Source organism: Camelus bactrianus, chromosome 3 (assembly GCF_048773025.1).
Source record: "Camelus bactrianus isolate YW-2024 breed Bactrian camel chromosome 3, ASM4877302v1, whole genome shotgun sequence".
Taxonomy (NCBI): domain Eukaryota; kingdom Metazoa; phylum Chordata; class Mammalia; order Artiodactyla; family Camelidae; genus Camelus; species Camelus bactrianus.
Window position 1 is genome coordinate 7,524,828 of NC_133541.1, and position 25,177 is coordinate 7,550,004.

The 25,177-nt window shown below is 39.3% G+C and overlaps 1 long non-coding RNA gene across 1 annotated transcript in view; it reads right to left on the reverse strand.

Moving 5' to 3' along the window:
- The window catches only part of LOC123612928 (uncharacterized), a 40,245-nt gene extending 15,292 nt beyond the window's left edge, over positions 1-24,953 (reverse strand). Inside the window, exons 1-3 of the long non-coding RNA XR_012503603.1 lie at positions 24,402-24,953; positions 15,888-16,040; positions 11,349-11,555 (exon numbers count right to left, since the gene is read on the reverse strand). This is a non-coding gene — a long non-coding RNA (uncharacterized LOC123612928). The remainder of the gene's footprint in view (positions 1-11,348; positions 11,556-15,887; positions 16,041-24,401) is intronic.
- Between the last annotated feature and the right edge of the window lie 224 nt (positions 24,954-25,177).

Below are 25,177 nucleotides of genomic sequence, written 5' to 3' on the forward strand. Positions count from 1 at the left end.
CCCTCTAACGTAGCTTTTTTTTTTTTTGTTCCTGTGTAATGCTTCCTTCTTAATATGTTCATAGTTATCATACTGATTTTTAAAACTGATTTATTAAAATCTTTCTGTAAATCTCAGACCCCAGTGGTTACTGCAGAGGACTTGTTTGAAAACGCAGGTGAGACCTCCCTGATGATCCCCAGATACACTTGGTGGAGACTTTGTGAAGTCCTTAAACAACATTGTCAAACATCTACATGTCTATATCTTTACTTCCAAATTCATAACATATTGTACAAATTATGCTTTATTTTTGCTAAACATTTCACACGAACATTGGCATATGTATTAAACGACCCTGAATATTCCAAAAAAGCAAACAAACCACGTTGTTATGACTTGCTAGTCATTGGACTCCACCCCTCTCAAGACCCACAGAACTACAAGACTGACCCGTTGGCTGAGGGCTGACCAGCTCTAGAGTCAGCCTGACCAGGGTCAGCAGGATGCCAGGGACCCCACGGGCCCTGGAAATAGCCACAGTGCCCCGAGTGCGGGGCCCAGCATGACCCCGGCGAGCGCTGTGTCCCGACACGCCACCCAGCTGTGCTTCCCCTCTTATCCTGGAGACATTTTCCAATTCACCCATTTGATCAGTGGAGCTTATGCTGCGGTTTCCTGATGAACACATTACACCCCCGGCAGCTGAAGGAGCCCATCCTGACCGGCAGCCCATTCATTCTCCTGCTCAGCTCTTAACAGCGCTACTGCTGGGCTCCAGACCCACATTCCAAACCCCCTGGGGTTGAACTCCAATCCAGAAGAGCCTTGTACCGCTGACCCTCTGGCTCTTCCTGAAGAAGTCTCTGGCTGTACCCTCTCTGAACATCGCCCTGCGGGCACTCTGCAGTGGGCCAATATTCTTGCCTTTCCTCACTCAGGCTCCTCTAGGCCCAGCACAACCTCCTTCCAGACCCCCCTTCTCTCCTGGCTCATGCTGCTGGGTCTCGGCATCCTTAGAGTGAAGCCCACCCTGGTCAGGGCGCAGGACTCGGTCCCTGGAGGCAGAGGCTGGGCAGCTGCACAGGTACCCAGGGAGGGCGCGCATGGCTTTGATGGACTGCATCCCGAGGCAGCAGACAGGGGCAACAGCGAGAAACATGGCAGGAGGTGCCCCTTGCCCCACACCTGTCCTCCCGTGTGCCTTTTCGTCGGTCCCTCCCACCTCATCAGTAACTGTATCCCCAGGGGCCTTGGCAGGGCCGCTGCCTTTGCATCCTACCCCTTCGCTCTTTACTTCCAGCAAGCCAACCCCCAGCAGGCCACTCAGGGGCCGCTCTGGGACGCGGCCTGGCTGCAGGTCTCACGTCTCTCACCAGACAGCCTCCTTAGCCTGTTGCCGCCTGTGCCTCCCTGTCAGGGCCCTCTTCCTACATGTGGCCAAGTCACCTTCCATCAAAATCAGACCGTGCTCCTCCTTGGTGGAAACCTTCAGTTGCTGAGCCACTGAGATCTAAACTCCTCTGTGGGCCCACAAGCACCTTTACCCTCACAGTTTGTTCCCAGTCTGCACCATGGCCTGCCATCCCATTGTTAGATTTCTAACAAGAACAGTGACTCAAATGACAAAGATAACTCTTGCCTGTAAGAAAACTCAGAGACAGGCAACCCAGAGGTGGAAGTGTGATTCTGTTTCATGAAATGCTTGGAGAGTCAAGCTCCTTCTCACTGCTCTGCTAGGCCTCACCCTCATGCTCCAAGGTAACGGCTACAGCTCGAGCTTTCACATCTGCATTCCAGGCAGAAGGATGGAGAAAGGGATAAAGAAAGGGTACAGGACTCAGGTTGGCTGTCTTTTAAGGGAGTTTCCAAAAACTGGTATATAAGCTTCATCAGACAGGGAGGCTGGCAGTTCTGGACATTATTCTGGGATTTCTGTTGCTACAGAATAAGTGGGACAGAGAGCAATTGTGGCCACGCCCACAAACCTTCAACCACTGAACTTGTTACCACGCCCCCAAATTCGACACCCTTTGTGCGTCTCATCTTTGCCAGCACCAATATCTCCTTCTGGAATTTTCCTTTCTTCCTTTTTGGCCTAAAAAAATAAATCCTTTCATCCTTCATGAGGACTCAGCTCATATTTTCCCTCTTTAGTTAGCATTTGCTACATTTCAGATGCTGTTCTAAGAACGGTGCGCACATTAATTCACTTCTCACGGCTCCCTCATCAGCCCCGTTGACAGAAGATGCAAAGGAGTCACGAAGAGGCTACAAAGGTTGTGCAATGTCACAGAGCCGGTCCCTTGCCCACCACACCTCACTGCTTCTCTTTCAGTCACACCCTCCTCAGTGGTCCCCCAGCACCTGTGGGGCTCCTGTGACTGTGGCAGTGACAGCATTCGCCTTCTGCACTACACTTCACTTGGGTGCCACTAACCTGCAAGTTACTGAGTGAAGATATATATATACACACACATAAGTTTTACCTCCAGTGCCCAGCCCAGTGTTCAAACAGTTGTATACTGTAGAAATTATTTCCTTTATTTCTTGATAGGACTGTAAACAACCTGGTTCACCTAGATATTCCTAGAGCTGCCGTGGAGAAGTACAGACAAATGTCTGGCTTGCACACAAGTGTGTGTGTGTGTGTGTGTGCGTGCATGCGTGTGTGTTTATGTCCAGGGAATGAAACAGCAGTCTAGGAAGATGCAAGAGGAACTTCCTAGAATGACGTGGACCCTGTGACAGAGCTGTGTGCAGGAAGGGAAAAGGACTTCTCAATCCAGGGGAAGAACAGGGGTCGGAAACCGCCTACCCCTAACTTCCTGCTGGGTGGGCCCGCTGTGCTAGCTGCTGGGTCCCAGAAATGAGCAGGGTCACAGCCAAGACAAGAGAGGCCAGTGAATCCAACAGAAACAACAGGGCATGCAGGGAGAAGTTAGCACACCCGTGGGAAAGCCTGAGAGGGAGGCGTCAACTCTAAGAGATGACATCCGCCCGGGGCTTCAGATGGAGCACCAGTGAGGGCTTCGGACTGCGGTCAACACAATCCCGCTCTGGCCAAGAAACAAAACAAAACAAAACAAAGAGGAATGTACAGGAAGGCTGTGAGAACACAGAAGGTGCAAGTGGAGCAGCCATGTTCCTGAGAGACCCGGGAGCCCCTGCCAGGCTGAGCGCTCAGCCACGAGGGAGAGTAGAGCGGCGTGTCCGCGAGGCGCCAGCACCAGGTGCGTTAGCTGTGGGGGTGACTAGTGTCTGTGCCTACGATTCTCTGCTCAAGGACGCTGAGTGGTGGGCCTGCCTTGAGCACCGCCCTTGGCAAGGAAGGGCATCTCACCTTGACTGACCGTCACCGAAACTGCACACAACTGTAGCCGTCTAGTGTCCAGAGCAAAATTGGGCTGATCTTCTCTCAAGAATTGAGGGTGCATTTTAGCCAGGGGGACACGTCTGCTATTCACTAGGGATGGGAAAGATTTCTGCCGACCAGTGAGCAGGATGTTATTCTAGCAACAGGAGAGCAATGTGAAAAGAAACAGAGATGAGAAACCGCAGGTGACAGGAAGGGGATGGTAAGCAGACCAGCTTGGCCAAAGCCAGAAGGTGATGGGGCTGAAGTAGTAATTGGGTCAGAATCCGGAAACCACCTGAATTCTACACAAATAAGTTAGATGCAACTACATAAGCAGAGAGAAGTCACTAAGGGAATCTGACGTGCAGTGGTTCAAGGTTATTTTGAAAGATCTTTCAAAATAGAACCAAGCGATGTAGGGCTGGTAACAGGAAGATCAATTAGGAAGCCACTGCATTGCTCAAGAGAGATGTAATATGGACTTAAGACAAGTTAGTGTCAATGGGAGATGACACTGAAAATAACTGTCTTTTTGAAGGGGGAATTTAAAATTGTTGTCTTCTCAAGTGAAGCCACTCCTCTGTTGCCCAAATTCAGAGCTGCCTCATCCAGCCACACAGTCTGTGCCTGGCCAGGAAATGAATGGCTCCCCTAAAGCCATGGGACAGGGCAGCCTTGCTCAGAGGGTCTGAAATACGCAGGTAAATAAAGACCCACCACTTTCTCACAGAGACCTCCAGCAAGAGGAGAAGTCAAAAAGTCCCAGCAAAACAAGGAGTGGAAACAAACAAACAAAAATATACTGGAAACAGGCAAGGAGGGACCAGCAAACGAGGGACAAATGAAGTTATAAGAAGGATTTTACACTCGGAGGATGATGGATCTTGAGCTACAGATAGAAGGAGAGATGGACTGTCAGAGGCAGAGCAGCTGCAGAAAGAGGAAATCAGTTGTGCATGTTTAATTTAACAGTTCAGGAAATCCAGTTACGATTTTCACCCAAGCATAGTGGCGTGCCTTGCTATTCTCAAGAAATTATTTCCTTTTAAAAGTTCCCGTGGCTTGACTGTATCACTGTGGGATGGCGACCCTCCAGCCATTCTCAGTCTGTTTCTCCCATCCCTGCTTCCAATCACTGCAGCCAGTGAGCCAGGCATCTTCCCTGCCAACACCCTGCTGCTAGGAATGTGAGGCCCAGCCACATGGATCTGACGGGCAGTCCTCTGGGGGCTTGTGGGAAAGACGTCTCCTTCTCTATAAAATAGAGGAGCTGTCTCACGGCCCTGGCACACCTGCTCTCTGCCCTGGCATGCTGTTATGTGAGGACATGACACCTGGAATTGTAAAAGCCACTTTGCCACCACGAGAGAGAAGCAGGTGAATCATAGGGACTCTGACTTCGGTGCCGTCATCGTGGGGGCTGAGTCAACTTGGAACCACCTGCCTTCTCATTAAATAAGCAGCATATGTTCTTCTGGTTTAAGCCACTGCCAGTTGGACCTTCTGTTACCTGCAGACGAATGTATCCTGAGCTGATACAGCCCCAAATGAAGGGTATAAACTATGCACTGCTGGTGTCGCAAGTACTTGAATTTGTACTGGTCTTATCCACCCCCTGATGACTGCATGGCCCCCAGGCAGTACAGGAACATTGTGCACTGAGCCGTTCTGCACTATTACCTCCTGGAAAAAACGACACATATTTATAGAACTGATGAATAATTATGATAATAAGTAATTATCACAACATGTTTACTAACAAAATAAACGTGAACTGTGAATCTATAATTAGCTACCAACAAAAATATCTTTCAAAATTTAAGGCAAAATAAAAACAAAAAAAAGAACAAATAGAAAACAAACTTTTAGGGAAAAAAAGCTGAGAGTTATCATCAGAAGGATTTCACTGTAAGAAATACTAAAGAAAAGTTTTCAGAAAGAAAACAAATGGTACAAGACACAAAAGAATAAAGAACACTGAAGACTGAACATAGGGATAAACGCAGGTAACATTTTTTCTTCATTTTAAAATATCTCTAAAAGATCACTGTGCAAAGCAAAAATAGTAACATTTTTAGGATGTGGGATTTGTAACACATGCACAAGTGAAATATATGAATACAATGACACAAAGAATGGAAGAAGAGAAATGGAAACATTGTGTTGTAAAGGTTTAAAACTATAGGTATGGTGTTGTTTGAAAGTAGACTGTAGTCAGTTAAAATGTACATTATAATATCTGAGGAAATCATTAAAAATAAAATTAAGAGTTAGTTAAAATACCTTCAATGGTGTTAAAATGGAATTATGAATAATGCAAGCATTATAAAAGAATTCAGAGTCAGGATAAGAGAAAAGTAGGGAAAAAAGAACATATGAATAAAATAGAAAACAAATATCAATAAGGTAAATATAAACCCAACATTTATTAAAATTATAGTAAATTTTAATGATCTAACAGTTTAAGGAAAAGATGCTATTTTCCTATTAGATGAAAATCAAGACACAACTATATGTTTTCAACAGGAAACTCACCACAAATGTAAGGACAAAAATAGGTTATAAGTACATGAATAAGAAATGTGTACCAAACACTACTCAAAAGGCAGATAGCTATATTGATTTCAGTGTAGCTTTTAGAACAAGAATTCTGAGGACTGGAAGGGACATTATCTAGGCTGGAGGGGTCAATTCAATAAGAAGATATGATAAATGTGTATGCACATCTCAGCGGGGCTTTGAAGTACGAGAAGCAAACACAGGTTGGACTGAAAAGAGAAATGGACAAACTCACAATGAGAGCTGGTGGTGTGACGCTCATTTCTCAGAAATTGACAGAACAAGTAGAAAACCAGTGAGGATCTAAAGAACATGAACAACACTATCAACCAACTGGATCTCAATGACGTTTATAGAAAATTCCAACCAGGAACAGCAGAAGGCACATTCTTTTCAAATGCCATGGACCATATTCTGGATGACAAAGCAGGTCTAAGTAATTTTAAGTGAATAAAATAATACAAAGTTGTATAATGAATAATTAAAATTAATAATTTTCATTTATTGGATTATTAATTATTAAAATAGAGTTCAGTAACAGAAATATCTGGAAAAAAATTCCAACATATTTGTACATTAATCATCATGCTTATTAATAACCCTGAGGACAAAGAAGAAATCAAAATACATTACAATTTATGTAATGTAGCGAAAGCAGTGTTTAGAGTGAAATTTACTGCCAAAAATTCTGATTTTAGAAAAGAAGAAAAGTCTCAAGTGGATGATTTAAGTCTTTGTCCTTGAAAGATTTAGAAAGAAAAGATTAAATTAAAGCAAAAGTAAGCAGAGAAAGGTAATAATAAAAAGCAGATAAATCAATGCTTTGAAAGTATATGTGAATTAGCAACACAGGAGAACTTGCTTTTCTAGTCATAGCAGCAAGTACCGGTTCATTCAGAAGTGAACAAGGTGGGCTTCGGGAATTGCCCAAAAACAAGTGCCTAATTTGGAGGGGACATGAAATGAACAAAAGGGCTCATCAAATGCTCCCTGGGTAATCTGTAATCCACTCAAACTCTCAGAAGTGTCACAATAAAGTTCTGACATTGACAGGTCGATGTGTTTGGAAAAAAGCATTCTCTAATTTGTTTAATTTCAAGCAAGTTTTTAATTTTAGGAGAGTGAATTTAATTACTCATTTTATAATGGTTAAAAATCTGGCATCTTTAAAAACAGGGACTGTTTGTTACACATGTTGCTTAATCTCACTTCACCTTGTCAAACTCATGGTCATTTAGCTGAAACTCTTAGGACTGAGAAAACTGTCTGTGTTGTTTCCTTAAGTAAATTTGGGGGATTTTGGTTGTCATCAGGGAGTGTTTTATCATGGTATTTATTAAATACACACATGCACACATACACACTTCACTTTTACAACAGGAAACCTCTTGTAATTGAAAGTCTTTGCAATTAATTTTGCAGAGACTATTCTAGGAAGACATTAAAAATAGAATATATCCTCCTTTTTTAAAGCCAATGAAAAATGTACTACACTCCCAACACTATAAATAAATATTTTGTAAAATTCTCCAGTTCTCAGCTTCAAATTATAATTTCTAGAGACTGTAGATGATTATTTATATATCCTAGAAGCAGATTTTTGATGGATTATCTTCTATAATCTATCATTTTTCTTTTCTCCCCATCTGTGTCATACATCATTTTTATACTTGACTGCAGAATTTCTGATGCTAAATTTTAGAAAATGTATAGTTTTGTGGCCATCTGCTATACCACATGATCGTGTGTACTGATATTACCTCTTTCTCAAGACACTCAAACTTCTTTAACAAAATTTGACATTTTCACTATGACAGTCTTTCATATTTACAGGCTCTTCACTGTGATGTTTCAGAAAAACTGAAAGCAAATTTTGCATTTCTGTTCTCATGAAGGTGGATGATCATGTTTTATCTCAGATAATCACAGATCATTTCCCTTGCAGAGGAATATTTGGAAATATAAGTGATTGCATTTAGAAACAACTGCACAATTACAGAGTTTGTTTTGTGACCTTTTCAATGAAGCCAATATCATTTGTTGCCTTAGTGGTGACCTGTCTCATCAAAATCTTTAGATCATCTCCACCAGATACCATGTAAGCATAGAACACAATCAAGAAGGAAGAATGTTTCTGCTAATCAGCATGTGAGTGACTTTTCTCCAACTGTAAACCTCATAAAAGAAGGAAAGGGAAGGGAAAAAGAAAACTGGGGAGGGTTTCCCACCCACCTCCCCTAGACTTGGGGATCTGGGGTTGGGGGGGCTTCAAAGGAGGAGGGTGGTGAGGGGGAGGGGGATGATTTTGGCTCAAATTGGCTTAAACCCTAATGGACTTCTCATGTCACATGTCTACTGGTCCTGAGGGAGTGGCTCCCTAGGCAGAAGGGCTCAGCTCTGCCCTCTGTTTCAGCCTGTGTCCCTGCTCTGCAGGCAGTAAGTGGGCTGCGGCAGTTGTAGCTTCACACCCCCTACCCACTAGCCATCCCACCACCTACCTACTATCCAGAGGGAGAAAGGAGCCCTCTCTTCCCTCATCTTCTAGGAGCTAAGGCACATTTCGGGAATGCCTCGCGTCTCATTGGCCAACACTGACCTGCAGGTTGGATAATAACTACGAATAAAAATGCCTGGCACAAGACAGTGCATCCTTCGATTACCTAGAATTTCAGCTGCAGCCAAGGAAGTCAGTCCTTGCAGGCTCAGATTTGGGCTGCAGCGTCTGTCTCAAGCACATGCCTCACTTGTTTTCCTCCCCAGGAACTCTCTGCAGCCTCAGGAGTTCACCCCAGGCCACACCTCCACCAACAGGGATCCCGTGACAGAAGGACACTTCTAGGAAGTGTCTCCGCCCCTCTCCGTAACCCTGGAGGAGGGAGTTTCACAGCCACAGCAGACCTCTCCTGACGGGGCTTTTCCTTCTTCCCTGCCTCTTCCCCTCATCCCTCCCACCTGAGCTGAGCAATAATCTCCCCGGGAAACTCTGTGAGCTAAGCCCTCATCTCAGGCTCTCCAAGGGAGGCTCAGGCCAGCACGCCAGCTTGTCCTTGTGGACAAGGGCAGAGTGCCCTGGTGCGGCATGCAGTCTGAAATGAGGCTGGCACCTGCACGCTTCTGAGGCTTTGATGGACTGAATTTTCTTGTGTTCAAAGGACTGGGGTGACCTTGTGCAGCCACGCACAGAGGGGTACTCACATCTACATGATTTTTAACAGCCTCTTAGAATTATGCAGTGCACAACCTGCACACTGGATGCAGTGGCTTTGGGAGGGAGGGGTGTAGGCATCCCCTCTCAGGGGCAACTGGATTCCTCGGGGCTTCTCCAAGAATCCTCTCTCTTTCTGGATTCTCAGTTATGTGAAGCTGCCAACAGTTGTCTGTCATTCTCAGTAAAGCTCAAAAAGGCTTTTTGGTTTGGGTGATTAATTTTAGCAGCTTCACTGTGGGTCATAGTTAACTGGAGTAAAATAGTTGGTGCTTTTGCTTATACAAGACAAATTGCTCTTTTAATGATTTTTCTATTATTAGATGGGGTCACAGAGTGCTGTGGTGACACCTATGGTCCTACCAAATCCACAGTTGAATAATTGAATGCAATTAATTAAATTAATTACAGCAATTTGTGAGCTCCTATTCCATATGAGACTCAGCAGCAGATTATACGCATGTTGAGGTGGGAGAGGGCTTGTGTGGAAACTTCTGAAGCAACATCAGCCACCACCTGGGCTAGGAGCTCTCTGAATGATGTAGAGAATAAGGAACCTGGTCATTCCAACATATTTACAATTTGTTTTTTAACCTTACATAGTTTACAAAGCTAAAGCTCTAAATAGTTATTAGAAACAATGAACAGTACATATACGTAAATTAAAAAAAAGAAATATCCAGAATAGATAAATCCAAAAAGAGAGAATGCATATTCCTGGTTACCAGGGGCTGGGAGGAGGTACCAAAAGAGGGAAAGTGCTTAATGTGTAAGAGGTTTTATTTTGGGTGATGGAAATATTTTGGAACTAGATAGAAGTGGTGTTTGCACAACATTGTCAATGTACTGAACGCCACTGAATTGTTTATTTTAAAATGGTTAATTTCTAGATTGTGAATTTCATCTTAGTAAATTATTTAAATGAAAAAATTAAAAATTAAAAAAATTGTTTTCCTACTTGCAAATAAATATAGCATATAAAGTAAGATTTGGTTTTAATAAATAATTATAAAATAGCTAATATTGAGTATTTATTATGCTTTGTAAACCATGGTGATAAGTTTTTTACATGGATAGTTTTATACAATACTAACAAACAAACTAACAAGGTAAGCTCAGTTTCCAGATGAAAAATTAAAATCACAGAGAGGTCAAGGAACATGCCCAAGGTCACACAGCTGGGCAACTCTCTAAGCCTTAGTCCGTCTCAATACCTTCAGAGAAGAAACATTCAAATATCATGGGAATTTTGAGTTAGTAAGCTCATATTAATATAAGGGCATAAAATGTGAGATCCAAATAATAGACTGATAAATTTTAAAAGTGAAAATAATAAATGTAAAGAGACGTAACCATTAGCCTGGTGTATGTTGTTTCTAATACATTATACTACTCGTTATGTATTTCTCACAGGGTATTCAACACAGTATTCCATTTACTATTGCTTATGGAATGCTGCAGTATATTTGAGATCTACAAGCATGTAATGACAAGTTGCTATCTTGCACAATTGAGTAATCAATTAAAATTGATTATAAAACAACTTGTGAAAAGTCTATAAACCTTGAAGGCATTTTAACATGAGTTTGAAAGCCCCCTGTCCTTTCCCACCCTCTTTCCCAAGGCTCCCTCCTTTCTCCTTGGGATGTCATGAAGGACCACGTGGCCATGATGAATGGTCTCCAGATGCCATGTGTCAGCTCTGGACGGTATTACTGCAACTCGGCAGACATTCAATGCATTTTCAATTAAATACTCTATATGCAAGTATGTTTGGAGGAAAGGCTTTTTAAAAAATAATTCTGCTAAAATAACCTTGAAAAAAATCATAAAATGATGAAACATATTTCTTCCTATGCCACCAATTAGTCACAACTATTGAAAAATTATCAATGTCAGAAGTCAGGTTCCAATGCTTAAAATAAAGCTTCTCTACAATATTTAAAATATCTTCAATTTATAAAAGATACATTTGCTTTTTATTTGTTCATGTATATTTAAAAAAATTATAAATCTTTGTTGGAAGGCCAGAGGTTAATTTGAGAATCCAAATTTCCAAAAAGAATAAGGTAAGGCTCTTTGCAGATTATGACTTAAAGAAAAAGACTTTTATGAATCTCAAAAAAGTTTAATTCTACTAACTATGCTTTTTAAAATTTGGCCGGTTCATGTCTTGCTGGCTTCAGACAAATTCATCTAACACTTTACAGAAAAAAAAAATCAAAGGTAAAGCAAATCAAAATTTACCTTTTTGGGCTTTTTAACAGGCCTGTTTTGGTGTGATGTTTGCTCCGACCAACTGATTTATCAGTGTGTGTTCCTGCATTTTCTGAGTCAGCCACAGCATGTGAGGGAGAAGAGCCCTTGGCATGAAAGCTGGAACATAGGCCTTGCTTTGCAATCTGCAGAGTTTTAGATAAGTGACTAGGTTTCTCTGGGCCTCAGTTTCCTCATCTGGAAAATAAGGAGCATGTGAGATGAGGCACATTTTTTAAAGTATTTGGTAAGCCTTAATGTGCTAAACAAGAGTGAGGTATTTTGTAATACTCATTAATATTCGTATCACAACTTTATTTAAGCTCACAATGATCATTACGTTTAGGTTCACATTTATCCTCGGTGGCATTATTTGACACAATTTATAGTGCATCTTACCAATTCTGATTAACCTTCAGAGAATCCCTTTGCCAGCATGTTTTGTTTTAAGGTCTGTATGACTTTTAAGGGTCTTCTGTGGTTATTCTTCCAGACCAGGAAGGTTCATTCTTTCATGTGCCACGTTGATATCTCTGATCACAGCCTCTGGCCATCCATTTCACTTTCTGTGTGAAATTTCAATAAGGGTGTAGGTTTTGAAACACCAGCACTGTTTCTATGTTTGTAATGCCCTTGGTATATCTGTCCCAACACTTACTTCTTATTCTTTAACATGTCTGGTAAACTTTTGAGGGAAACTGACTTATGCTATGTTGAGAAGCTATTCTGTTTACCTAGCATAAATATTCAAGATTCTTCTTAATTTCAAATGTTGTAATTTTCAAAGGTAATATAAAACTTCAGGTACTATATTTATAATAACATATGGTGTTTATTATTAAATATTAAATATTTAGTAATTAGTTACAATAATATAAAAATTCATGTTCTTAATGAGTTTGTCTTCAATTAAATTTCCTTGCTGTTGAATTCCCTAATGTTCCTCTCATTGCCAGCTGAATAGACCTGATCTTAATATTATGAAGATCTGAGAATTTAAAGCGAATGAATTTTTTTAAATAAAAACTGAATTAATGAGTATGAAGAAAAACTCATACTGAAGTGCTCTGAATGTGACACCTTCTGCCAGAACCTCACAGATGTCACCACCCTTGATATTTACAGTGGTTCTGGGAGGGAGGGACTGTTGCCTCCGTCTCAGAGAAGGAGGCTGGACCTCAGAAATACCACCTGACTTGTCATCCAGCTAGATACTGACAAAGGATCAAATTTGTGACTTGAAATTAATAAATCACATATACTTAGAGCTAGTTTCCATAAAAGAGCACTTTAAATCAAACAAACTTTGTGACTGAACATTTGAAAACTGTAGCTGGAATATACAGATCAAATGTGTTACAAAATCTGTGTGACTGCTTATTGATTTAAGTATAGATGATTTACAATATTATATTAGTTTTAGGTGTACTATATAATGATTCAATATTTTTATAGATTATACTCAACTTGAAGCTACTATAAAATACTGGCTAAGTCCCCAGTGCTGTACAATACATCGTTGTAGTTTGTTTTATACTTAGTAGGTTGTGCTTCTTAATCCCCTACCCATGTTTCACCCCTACCCCCTTCTGTGTCCCTGCTGGTAACCAGTAGTTTGTTCTCTATATCTGTAAGTCTGTTTCTGTTTTGTTATATTCAATAACTTGTTTCATGTTTTAGATTCCAGGTAAGTGTTAATATATAATATTTTTCATTCCCTGTCTGCCATATTTCACTAAACATAATACCCTCCAAGTCCATTCATGTTGTTGCAAATGGAAAAATTTCACTTTTATGACTGAGTAATATTCCATTGTATATATATGCCACATCTTCTTTATCCATTCATTCACTGAGGGTCACTTACATTGCTTTCATATCTTGGCTGTTGTAAACAAAACTGCTCTGAACATTGAATGCATGTATCTTTTCAAATTAGTGTTTTTTTTTTCTTTAGATATATACACAGGAATTGTGGACCACATGGTAGTTCTGTTTTTAGGGTCTTTTTTGAGGAAACTCCATACTGTTTTCCACAGTGTCTACACCAATTTACATTCCCATCCGAAGCATACAAGGGTTCCCTAGTCCCCATATCTTCTCCAGTCTTTTTGATGATAGACATTCTGACAGGTGTGAGGTGATAGCTCACTGTGGTTTTGATTTGCACTTCTCTGATGATTAATGATGCTGAGGATCTTTTCATGTGCCTGTTGGCCATCTGCATGTCTTCTTTAGAAAAATGCGTATTCAGATCTTCTGCCCATTTTAAAATAGGGTTGTTTGTTTTCTGATATTGAGTCATATGAGTTGTTTATATATTTTGGATATTAACCCCTTATTGGTCATATCATTTGTAAATATTTTCTCCCACTCAGTTGGTGTCTTTTGTTTTTGTCAATGGTTTCCTTTGCTGTGTAAATGTTTTTAAATTTAATTAGGTCCAACTTATTTATTTTTGCTTTTGTTTCTTTTGCCTTAGGAGACAGATTCAAAAAAATATTGGTATGATTTATGTCAAAGAGTGTCCTGCCTATGTTTTCTTCTAGGAGTTGTATGGTTTTTGGTTTTACATTTAGGTTTTTAATTCATTTTGAGATTATTTTTATATGGTGTAAAAAAATGTTCTAATTTCATTCTTTTGCATGCAGCTGTCCAGTGTTCCCAGTACCACTTATTGAAGAGACCATCTTTTCTCCATTGTATATTCTTGCTTCCTTTGTCATAGATGAATTTTTTGTATTTCTACATAAGGAAAGAGATTGATCACTTATGCCAATTACATCTTTAGGAAGTAGAAACTCCAGTAGAAAATAGTTGGTAGAAAAAGAACACAAACTTAAAACTCCAACTAGAATCATTAGAGATTTATGTAAAGATCTCCTGGATTTTAAAACTGGTGTTGCATTTATTTTATTAGCTATTTATTAATCATTAAAAATAAATACAAACAACAAATTCAGTACCATCTTGAGGAAGTACTTAATCATTTACATTTATAATCACAAGAAAACATATGTATATATATATGAGATATGTTACTCTTTCCTTAATATAGTTTTTGTTACAGTAAAATACTTTATGGATGTAACTGTTGAAGTTGTAAGCGAGTATAAATAAATGATGTAACGTGTTCAGATTCTTAGTACTACAAAGCTCTTAGAAACTAAATGGCAAAAGATTAAAAAGATCAACTCTACTGGGTGCTAGTCCTGTTGTTTCCCAGGAGACGAGACAAATTCCATGTGGGACTGTAGACCCCAGTCCCCAGACATTCGTTCAGGAAGTGACATGCTTCAGCAAAGGGTAGAGTTACCACAATCGATTTATCTTCCTAGAACATGTGCATGCTCACTGTAATTAACATGAATTACCTTCACATTTATAAAAGTAGTTTTAACTCTGAACATCTGAAGTGTCAACAAATATTTCATCCTACATAAAAACTAAGATTTTTCTTGATCCGAAGTTAGTTCAGACTGACCTGGGAACCAGTGCCTCTATAATCAGTAATAGATTCTACTGAAGCTACTGCAATGCTTTTGCCAGTGTGAAGGAAAAGAAGCCTAACTGCAAATCCCAGTAACAGAAGTCTCTTTGGGTTGGGAGTAAATCTGACAAAGCACCTCTAACTTCCTCTTCTCTTTGAACCTCCCAAGGCTCTATGAGTTGTCTGATTTTTCCATCTCACAAAAATAAGCTTTACAGCAACACAAAAACATTGCTCAGCCTCATGAACCAAGGAGCCAAAGTGCTGCAAAGGCAAACTAGAAAGATCAGGGAGGGAGCATGCCAAACCAGACCTTCTCGGGCTGGACCTCGCCACCAAAATATCCCCACTGTCTCTGCATCACTCTGCAGTGCCAGCACCAGGGGCAGGCGAATGAGGTGAGAGCCCAGCAGCTTTCTGTGCTCAGACGTTCTGACAGATGGCACAGGAAAAGCAACAAGGGGCCTTTGGGAAGGCGAATGCACAAATAGAACTTTATTTGAGCATTTAAGTGTTAAAAGAAATAGGATCTGTGAAGGCAGAGAAAAAGGAAGCCATAAATTGTGATTTATTTCCTCTGAATTATCAACCTGCTCTGACTTCAGGGTTCTCTTTTCTTCATAGTGTGTCAGGTTCACCCTGAGCTCTATACCTTAGTGTGGGCTTAGAATGGAAACTCTCTCTGTTTTTCTAGACCAACTATAGTGACCAGAATTAAGTAGTCTAACATTTTTCTCATAGCTCAGAAATCTGAACTGAGAAATTTCTAGGGTAAGTCTGCTTAGCTCAGGAAGCCTACAGGCTACTCTGACCATTCAGTATTTCCTCTGGACATTCTCATTAACGAGAGACATTTGTATGATTCGTAGTATCTCATGTACACAGAAGATCTAGTGTTGGCAGAGCATCTAGTGTGTTCAAGGCATTTAAAGTGTATCTTGCATGCTCCAGGCATTTGGGAGTGAAAGCATCGAGTGTGTGCTGACTCTGGACTCCCAGCCCTAGAATGTCGGCTGGGGAATGAGGAGGTCTCTACTCACCACACTGCAGTCCGCACAGTCAGGCCCGTTCTCGCAGGTTCTGCGGTGAGCTTGAATGCCACCCATACACCGCACCTTCCACTGTTCCCAGGGACCCCAGCCTGTCCAGAACATGTATCAGGGGCACAGCAGGTGCTCACTGCAGTATCTGTACTGGGGAAACCAAGAGGAAGAGAAAAGGTTTAGTGTAACGTGAGGCCACAGACAATGTCACTCTCCGTCTCTGCACTGGATGTTGAATACACGGAAGTGCTCTGCGTGGAGGGGCCTTTTGTATCCGTAGTGGCTGCACCGCGAAGGGGGCCGATGTGGCGCTGACCATGCGACATGTGCACAGACAATGGGATGCGCGGGAGACAATGAGGAAAATGCAAAACTCACAATGCGGGATGGATCTTCCCGTGCAGCTGATTAGAGAAACAAACAAGACAAACTCCTTCAAATAGACACGAAAATAGAGGATCATGTAGAAAAACATGCACATAGAACATGCATATTCTAAATATGCAAGTTAAAAACTAAAGTAGGATTATAATATTAAGCCAGGAAAGAAAGCACTCTCTCTGTATTTATACATGCATGCACACACACACATATTTTATTTTATATATATATATATGATATATATATGATATATATATATATACATATCTCATATATTTCTATAATTAAAAAATGCTAAACCATGGTTTTTTGGAGTAAGTCTATCCTATATATTTGGATTTGTAAGTTTTACATTTAACTAATTCTTAAATAAACATCTCAGAATGCTGTCAGACAATCTTTGAAACATTCCAACAAATACTCAATAAAGAACTAAATCCCTCTCTTTGAATAATGACCCTACTTTTCAATTTTTGAACACTTCTGTGTATGCCTCTATATTTCCAGTTTTTAGCCATATATCCAAAGTGCTGTTTATCCTTACAATTAGTCAGTCTCTCCACTCTTTGTAAATGTAAAATGCATTTCAAACTAAAATTTCCATGTGAAATGTGTAATAAAAAAGGAAAAGGAAAAATAATTCTCCAGTTCAAAGCCTCTAGGAATAAGTTTGAATATTCAGTGTTTGAGAATTCAGTGAGACATATTCAGTGATCTAACAAGTTATTTAAATTTAATAGTTTGTGTACTTAGTCTACTAAGAGAAAAGATTTCTAGGGAACAATGGGATATCTTTTTCTCCTCTTTCCCTCCCAGATCACCCTCCTTTAGAAATAAGCAGCAAAGTTTCCTATTTTCTAGGCTAAGTTAATCACCTTTAATATCATCACTGTTAATTATGGCTTAACACTGCAGGACACTATGCAGAGGGAATTGGAAAAGTCTCTTCCTGACCACAGATGCTCATCTGTCAAGATGAACACAAGAAAATGGACAAAATCCCAGGATGTGCAGGACAGAAACAGTGTGTTAGCACAGCAATATCGCTGCATCTTCACAGGCCAAAGGAAATGCATCTTTGAAGTAGAATAAGGGAAAAATGATAGCTAGTAACTACAAAAGGTAATTTGGGGTGTACAGTTCCTGACAGCCAATCCAGGGAAATGACAACTCCTTTTCCTTGAAATCAGAAAAACTTCCTGATACAAGGTAGAATGTAATGTCAAGTTGAAGGCTATCCACAGGGTGAGGCATCTTGAGCATCAGGTGGTGTTTTAAAGAAAGATGGAAGATAGAAATAGTAAGACTGAAGTAAAAAATGTTGCTTAGGAGAAGAGAGAAAGAAAGGAAATGATAAACAAACTGGGGTAACCATTTTTTATGACATAGTGAGGATAAGCTTGAACTGGATTTTTAAGGAATCGAGAAGGTTCCACAAAGCTCCAGGTTTAAATAGCACTGTCAGAGTTAAATAGTGAAGGCTTATCTCCAGGAGTTGGTATGTCAGCTTCTGGTGTCCAAGAGTCCTGAGGCTTCAGGAGCTGACTGTGTTGCAGTGTGAGGTCTGAGCCCTCAGACAGATGAGGCCACCAGCTGGAAGAGCTCATGGAGCAAACATAAGCCAGTCTTTGATGTGGAACTTTCATACTGAATCAGGAGAATAGACACAAATGCCAAATTCCAAACAGCAAGATTGCAATTTAACTGTGTGTCAACATAACCAAAATCAGGAATGTGTTGAAGTTGGAATCAGGGCAAACCAATGAACGAAGACCAAGAAAATGTTGTTCAGGAATGTTGGTATCCCTGCTCACATTAAGTATGAGTGGCTCTGGCAAGGGAGTGTGTCTTCTGAGGTTTCTATGTGCTAGTTGAGAAGACATTATCACAATCAAAGTGAGAGATAATAAATACCTAGACAAATGTGATGGTTGTCATATGAGAGAGAGGATTTGTCACCTGTAGGATTATGTTAAGTAAAACAAACAAATCAAGAAAAAGCAATAATGCAAAAATCAAGGTCTCATCTTGAAAGAGGAAGGTGTTCTTAGTTTCAGAGAAAGATTGTTTGATATGTCATGATTGAGGATCTTCTAGAGAGCCAGGATATCAATTAGTTCAATAGACACCATATAATGAGTACATTTCTGTAAACACTTAAATATAGGAATAACCTATGTATATTGCCCATCTATCCTTTCTGTTCTCTTTTGTCTTCATCTTCTAAGATCAAAGGGAAATGTTAGACTTTCCTCTCAAGATAACGTGTTCTCCCACTGCCCTGACTCTCTGTGGCTAAGACTTTTGGAATTCTTATTTTCTCATATATCCTCATGTACTAAGGAAAAGGGAAGTTCTCTGCTAGTTAAGAGAGAGTAGTTTCTGGATAGAAGTTTTGAAGCCAGGTTATAAAAAAAAGGCAAAATAAAATTAAAGATACAATTGAGTGAAAGAATATGACCTTAGGAAGAATATGCAAATGTACATGCTGAGTTAAAATAAGTAAAACTTACCAACTACTCAGTAAATATTAACATATGTGTTGGAGCATGTAGTATTACAGGAAGAAATTGGGATTTATTTTCAGAACTTTTTAAAGTCAAAAATGCTGACAGAACTCTCAGCATCTTAGTTCCAAATATCCCTGTGTAATTTCTCTCACTGAAAGTAGAACAGGAAATGGAAAACAGCTGACTCACCGCCATTTAAAAGCTATAAGATGCCTAAGATTCTATGACATTAATTTCAGCTTCAATAAAAGAAGCGGGTAAGAAGGGCAAATAATAATCTTTCTTTAAAATGCTCATAAAAGTCTTGACTTTTAATAAAGAGAGGGCAGTTGAGCTACCATTTTTTTCCATAGAAAAATAAACCACACTGTACAAGAACCTTCATACTGCCTATAGCAGGACACTTCTGAAAACACTTGATGTATTTTTATAGTTATGGAAAAAAAAAGACAAAATGCAACAAAACACAAACTGCAAAATAACTCTGAAAGGTACATGTAGTATGGAGTTTTCAGGCAGTTTTATTATCTATTAGGCTGCATTTCAAGCTTAGAAAAAATTGCCTTTCTTTTTTTCCTCTTCATTTTTTAAGTTCCTTTTTCCTTTAAGCCATCATTTCTACAGCGGTCCTCTGAAACAAGCCACAGAAGGATGTGTTAAAATGCTACCCTCTGAAATTGCAGGATGTCTAACTAGGAGGTCAGAAGGGAAACAAAGTTGCTACATTAGCTCCATTCCTTTGTGTTGGGGTTTTCACTCAGGAGCCCGACCTCGGAGAGACTGCTCAGAGTCCAAGCCCTTACACACGCCAACTGTGGATTCTCCACAACTGTGAGAAAGCAGTTTCTCTCAGACCTCCTCTCCCCCTACCCCAAGCAACCTGCGCTCCTGCGAGAGTGGTTTCGTGTAACCATTGATCACAAACATCTGTGGGGATGGGAACTTAGTTACTCCACAGACTTTGATGCTGCTTGTTTTAGGGGTTTTTGTTTGTTTCAATGGACAAATATCTATACATTGGACAACTGCTTGGGATTTCAGTCCTGCAGTCTTCTGCACACTATTGAGTTTTACCAAATAAGTCATTTAAAAAAATTTTTACTGGATCTCTTGGGCCTCTAGCATTTTAAAACATGGGAAGTCACAGATGTATTTCAGGATGCATTAAAAATTAAAATCGTAATTTTCCTACATGATGGTTTATTCTCATTTTGCATTTAAAAGCAATTATTATTTCCCCATAAATTATCCATTTTCTATAATCTTAGTCTCTGCTAAAGAAATTTGTTTATAATCCCATATAAACTATATTTATCAAAACCACTTCACATTTTATTTCATACATCTTTATGATATAAATTGTGTTTGGCTTTTATCATCCATATCATTTGTTAGTTAGAGTTCCATTTTTCTTTCATTAATGAAATGAATTATAAATTCTACTTCTGTAAACAAATTTTAAATACATATGCTCTTCAACCAAGCTTGCCATTCCAGTGTTCCCTGAAGACGGCTTTACACAGCGTGGCACGTGGATACCCCGAGTACACATGTAACTGGAGTGAAGGAGCTTGATTCTCGCTCTGTGACCCTCTGCGCAGCCTGGGGAAGGTCACGGCGGGGAGAGTGCCACGATTCCCCAGGCAGCCCAGCAAAGTGGGCATTTTAGAGGGTTTCAAAACCTTCAACCAATCTTAAAATGTACAAGGTTCTAAAATAGCAAGGAGATGACTCAATCCATGAATGGCTTTCCACTTGTCAACTGGGGCTAGACAGGATGGGTCCTGACCTAGGACTGTGCCCTGGGATTTCCTCACAAATAGCAAGCCCTGTTTGTCAACACTGTCCTTCTGTTCCACTTTTTGTGAAAATACAGGCATCTTCATTGGTACCTGGAGAACATAGTGAAGAAAGAAAGGGCTAAGTCATTTTGGTTTACTTATCAGTTGTAATATATGCCTAGTAAACTTATTAGTAAATCTGTAGTTCTTGTGCTTTAGAATATTAATCAATTATCAAATATCTGGCTGCAGCATTTTTGTAAGAGGCTTCCTCAGTAAAGTGCCCTTTGAAGTGATATCACTTGATATAGCATTAATACAACTTAATTAAAAGATCACTGTAAGCCATTTGCTCTTTCATTAATTAAAATAAAGAGAAATGTATACCAACAAAGCAGAACAAGAATCTTAAAAACAATGTGAAATTTATCTACTTCAATTTTTAATGATAACCAGAAAACATAATACACTTTAAGCATACAGGAGAGAACTGAAGGTCAAAACCACAACTTTCAGGGAAAATAACCTCCCAATGTTTTTTACACTGCATATTTAGTGAGAATGGTAGGTAGTTATAAAATATTACAAAAAAAAAAAACCTCTGAAAATGACCCCAGATGTGGTGTAGCTGTTTATTTCATGTTAGCTGCATTACTTCATCTGAATGTATCATAAACGTGGGACTTTATTAGGTCCTACACAGAATTGTAGGTTTTGAGACCTGTCCAGCTGGATTCTAAAAAGCACAATTCATTTTGTAGCAAACTCAATTTCTGAGTGTACGGGGAACAGGGAGCAAGGAGTCTTGGAACAGAGGAGACTGACGAGGAAGAGCTCAGTTCAGCAAACACAGAAGGCACCACTAAGGTCCAGGGATGCTGTCTGCTCGAGGTTTCAATAAAAGGATGGCAGACAGAGAGATGGAGATTGAGCTCAACTGAAAAGGATGCCACAGATGAGCTAAGCTAGATCCACACCTCAGATGCAGGTAAACCAGTCCAAGCTGGAATGTGAGGACAGCAACGCTGGGAGCAGAGTGAGTAGGTACCTTTCCTCATGGCTCTGTCCCATACGCACCTGGCACATGTGGAAGCTGATCCCACAGGTGGTGCCACAGAAAGACCATGAAATCTAGGCATGCAGCCTCCATTCCTGGGGTAAGGGAAGCAATGAGAGCACTTGGTCAAAACTGGCTCAGAATCCAAGCCTTCTCTCCACTTGCTCTCAAATTCACATCTTTCTGCACGTCTGACAGTGGGGCTCCGTGAGAAAAAGGAAGAGGGGCCATGGGACTGAATAGGTCATGTCATTTCAGTTGCTGAGTGGTTATTGGAGGTAGCTGGTTTTAGAGTCAAGAAGGGAAATTAAAAATGATGTTTTAAAATACATTGCAAATAATTCAAAGAGTTACACTAGGAACAACTGAGAAAGTTTAATCATGAGAAAAGTTAAAGAATGCAAACCATATTGTTTTAACTGAAATATATTTAGAGATAATCTCCCTAACAGCAGAATTTATGTTAATTCTGCTACAATTATACTACACTTTTTACATAAGATCGCATTTGAACAAAAAAAATCATAATTTAAACAAAAAAAATCATCTAAACACATATACAATCATTGCCTTAAAACCTTTTAACATTAGTGTAAATCAGCAGTACCTTTGACAGCATTCATGTAGATAAATAGTCTTGTCATAGTCAAGACTAGACAAAACTTGATTTAAAATGAAGGGACTATTTAAATTCAAATTTCTAATTGTTTCTTTTTAAACTGGCAATGATTCAAAGAACAGAATTAAGGAGTTCAAATTGCAATATATGTATATTGATATCATAATATAAATGACTTATAAGATTATATTGATATCTAATAAAGTCAACCCTTAGTGACAGCTATAGAAATTTGGCTAATATTTCATTTCTTCCTTTAATATTTACACTTAGATTATTTTAGAACTTAAGCATTTCTTTTCAGTTGAAAGGCTTTATTGAAATCTGTTTTATCCTTGTATTAAAAAAAGGTGATTTTTAAGAATTTAAAATATTGAGATGTCTAGTAAGTACAGAGTTCAAGCCTTCATGCAATCTACTTTATGCATGAAGAAATGGTTTTTCTACCTATGAATCACATATACATTTCACTGTTACCTGTCACCTTCATTTATACAATTTAGATCTTTATTAATATAATAAATCAACTGACATTAATTTCCATTTTTATTTTATATATTCCTTTAGAATTATGCAAGTATATACTTATACAGTTAAGGCTCCCAGTATAAACAATAATTTAAAGTTACAATTACTAAGAAAATTTCACACAAAAATTTTTTTGAGATATTTCTAAGTATATATATAACATTTACTCACTTTCTTTCCTGAAAGTTAGGAATAACAAAATATTATAATTACTTTGTATATGATAATGTGATCAAATAAAGCTATTTTATAATTTAAACTAAAAAATCAGAAAATGTATCTGGATAGCTCCAAATTTCCCACAAGATTAATTAATTAATTGGCTTCTTCCACTCTGCTAACAGTTATTATCTTAAAGTTACCCAAGTCATCCACTAGAATATACACAAAAAAAGCTATTTCCAATATAAGTAAAGCCATGCTTTCATTTTTTTAAGTCTTTAAATATGATCAAGACCCTAAAGTGAGAGAGTGCTGAAGCTCCTTCCAGCTGATTCCAAATGAGTTTGGAACATTTAAGTTGCCTGACATCTTCGACAACACGTAATTTTACCAAGTATTCTGTTTATTATATATGGGACACATATATAAAGAGGTAGGTTTACAAAATACATATGTATATGTGATACTATATATTATCACACATTTCGTGCATATTATATGATAATATAAATCATATATATGAAAAGCAAGTAGGAATACAGTATACAAACAAATTTATATGCACGCAACTTTAAGTGAAAGTGTTTGTTATATATCCATCTGTTTACAAACTTCTAAATGCCGTTTAGAGGCAGAAGTGGTTGGCGACAAACAATGAAGTAATATATTTAAATATACATCAGCAGATGGATAATTTTGATAATAAATCCAGTCCAGAATAATTCATTGATGTAGCTTAAGTATTACTGCAACTAGTTTGCCGAGCTGATTTTTCATCTGTCATACCAACTTACATCACACTCCTTTTTACAGAGAGAAATTTCAACTAAAATATATTAATAAACACGTCCCTAGGTTATACTAGATGGTTCTCCGCTCCATTAAATGATGCACAATTTGCTGGTTGTGATCTTGAATTAATAATATTCAGTAGCATATAAAGTCTCTAACAGGTATCAACAGAAAACATCTAATTTATAAAAATAATACAAGACAGCTTAGACCATTGGTATGTATCTCTTTCAATTATGTATGAGATGATAACACAAAATAATCTCATCCTGTAGCCCTGAATATCCTTTCAACTTTGCAGTGGGATCCAAGCCGGCCTATCGAAAACGTGAGCAGAGGGTGAAGTCTGCCTTTGGCCCCTTCACTTACTTTTGACAAAAGGAGACGTGACTTAAAGAAAGCTGCCTGCTTTCACTCTGCCTTCTGAGGCCTGCGACACCCCATCTTCTGGGCCTGATTCCTGCCCTGAACTCTTCATTACATTTGAATAGACATTCAAGGAGAGACGACTCCATGGGTGAGACAAGCTTGTTCTTCCTGGGCTACAAATTAGACCCAGACTCCACCATTTCAAAATAATGTTGACACTCTATTTTGTTTATGAAAATATGGGTGAACTTTGATTTTGTTCTATTTCTCCAAAAACAGCAGGAAACAGCTATACGTTAAATGTGTACGTACTTTCTGACGTGGCTGGTTGGTCGCGTCCCTGGTTCAGTCACTGTATTTATGATTCTCCTCTTCCCTCTTTCTTGTCAATACTCTAGTGCTTTATACCCACAGAGGCTGATGAAATCGGGACTCCTCCCGGCTCTTTCTATCAGAAGCTCTGTCATAAGGGAGGGAATGGGACTGTATCACCTGCGGGGGCAGTTCAAAGGGATATGCTGGAGTGCGGGTGGACTTACAAAAGCACATTTCACCCAAGAAAAATCAATGTTCAGAACCTCTGTAACCTCCCTGTCCAGTGGGAAGAGAGTCCAGCTCCCACTCCCTCCACAAAGTTCCCTGGAGGCCTCAGTGTTTGTCAAAGAACCAACTCCAGACAGGTAGAATGATTCACACAACTCATTACTTACCTGAATCAACAGATCAAGCACTAAAGGACCTACCACTTGGGGCTGGCAGCGCCAGCCTCCACCTGTTTAACAGCCCTCACTCCTGCCTCTTCTGCAAACGGCTCTGTGTGAGATGAGGTCAGGAGGCACAGGTATCTGCGTTCACTGTTTTACACCAGCCTCACTATGATTTAACATAGGACAATTGCTAACAAATCTTCGTATTTTCCTCCCATATTTATAATTTATTTTGACAATTCTGTTCCATGTTAATAATTAACTATACAGTATAGTACTCATCGTAGAGTGTAAATGTCCTGTAATATGTACATTTACCTTTATATTCTGAAATAATTTTGGATTTATAGAATATTTCCAAAAAGAGTACAGGATTCCTGG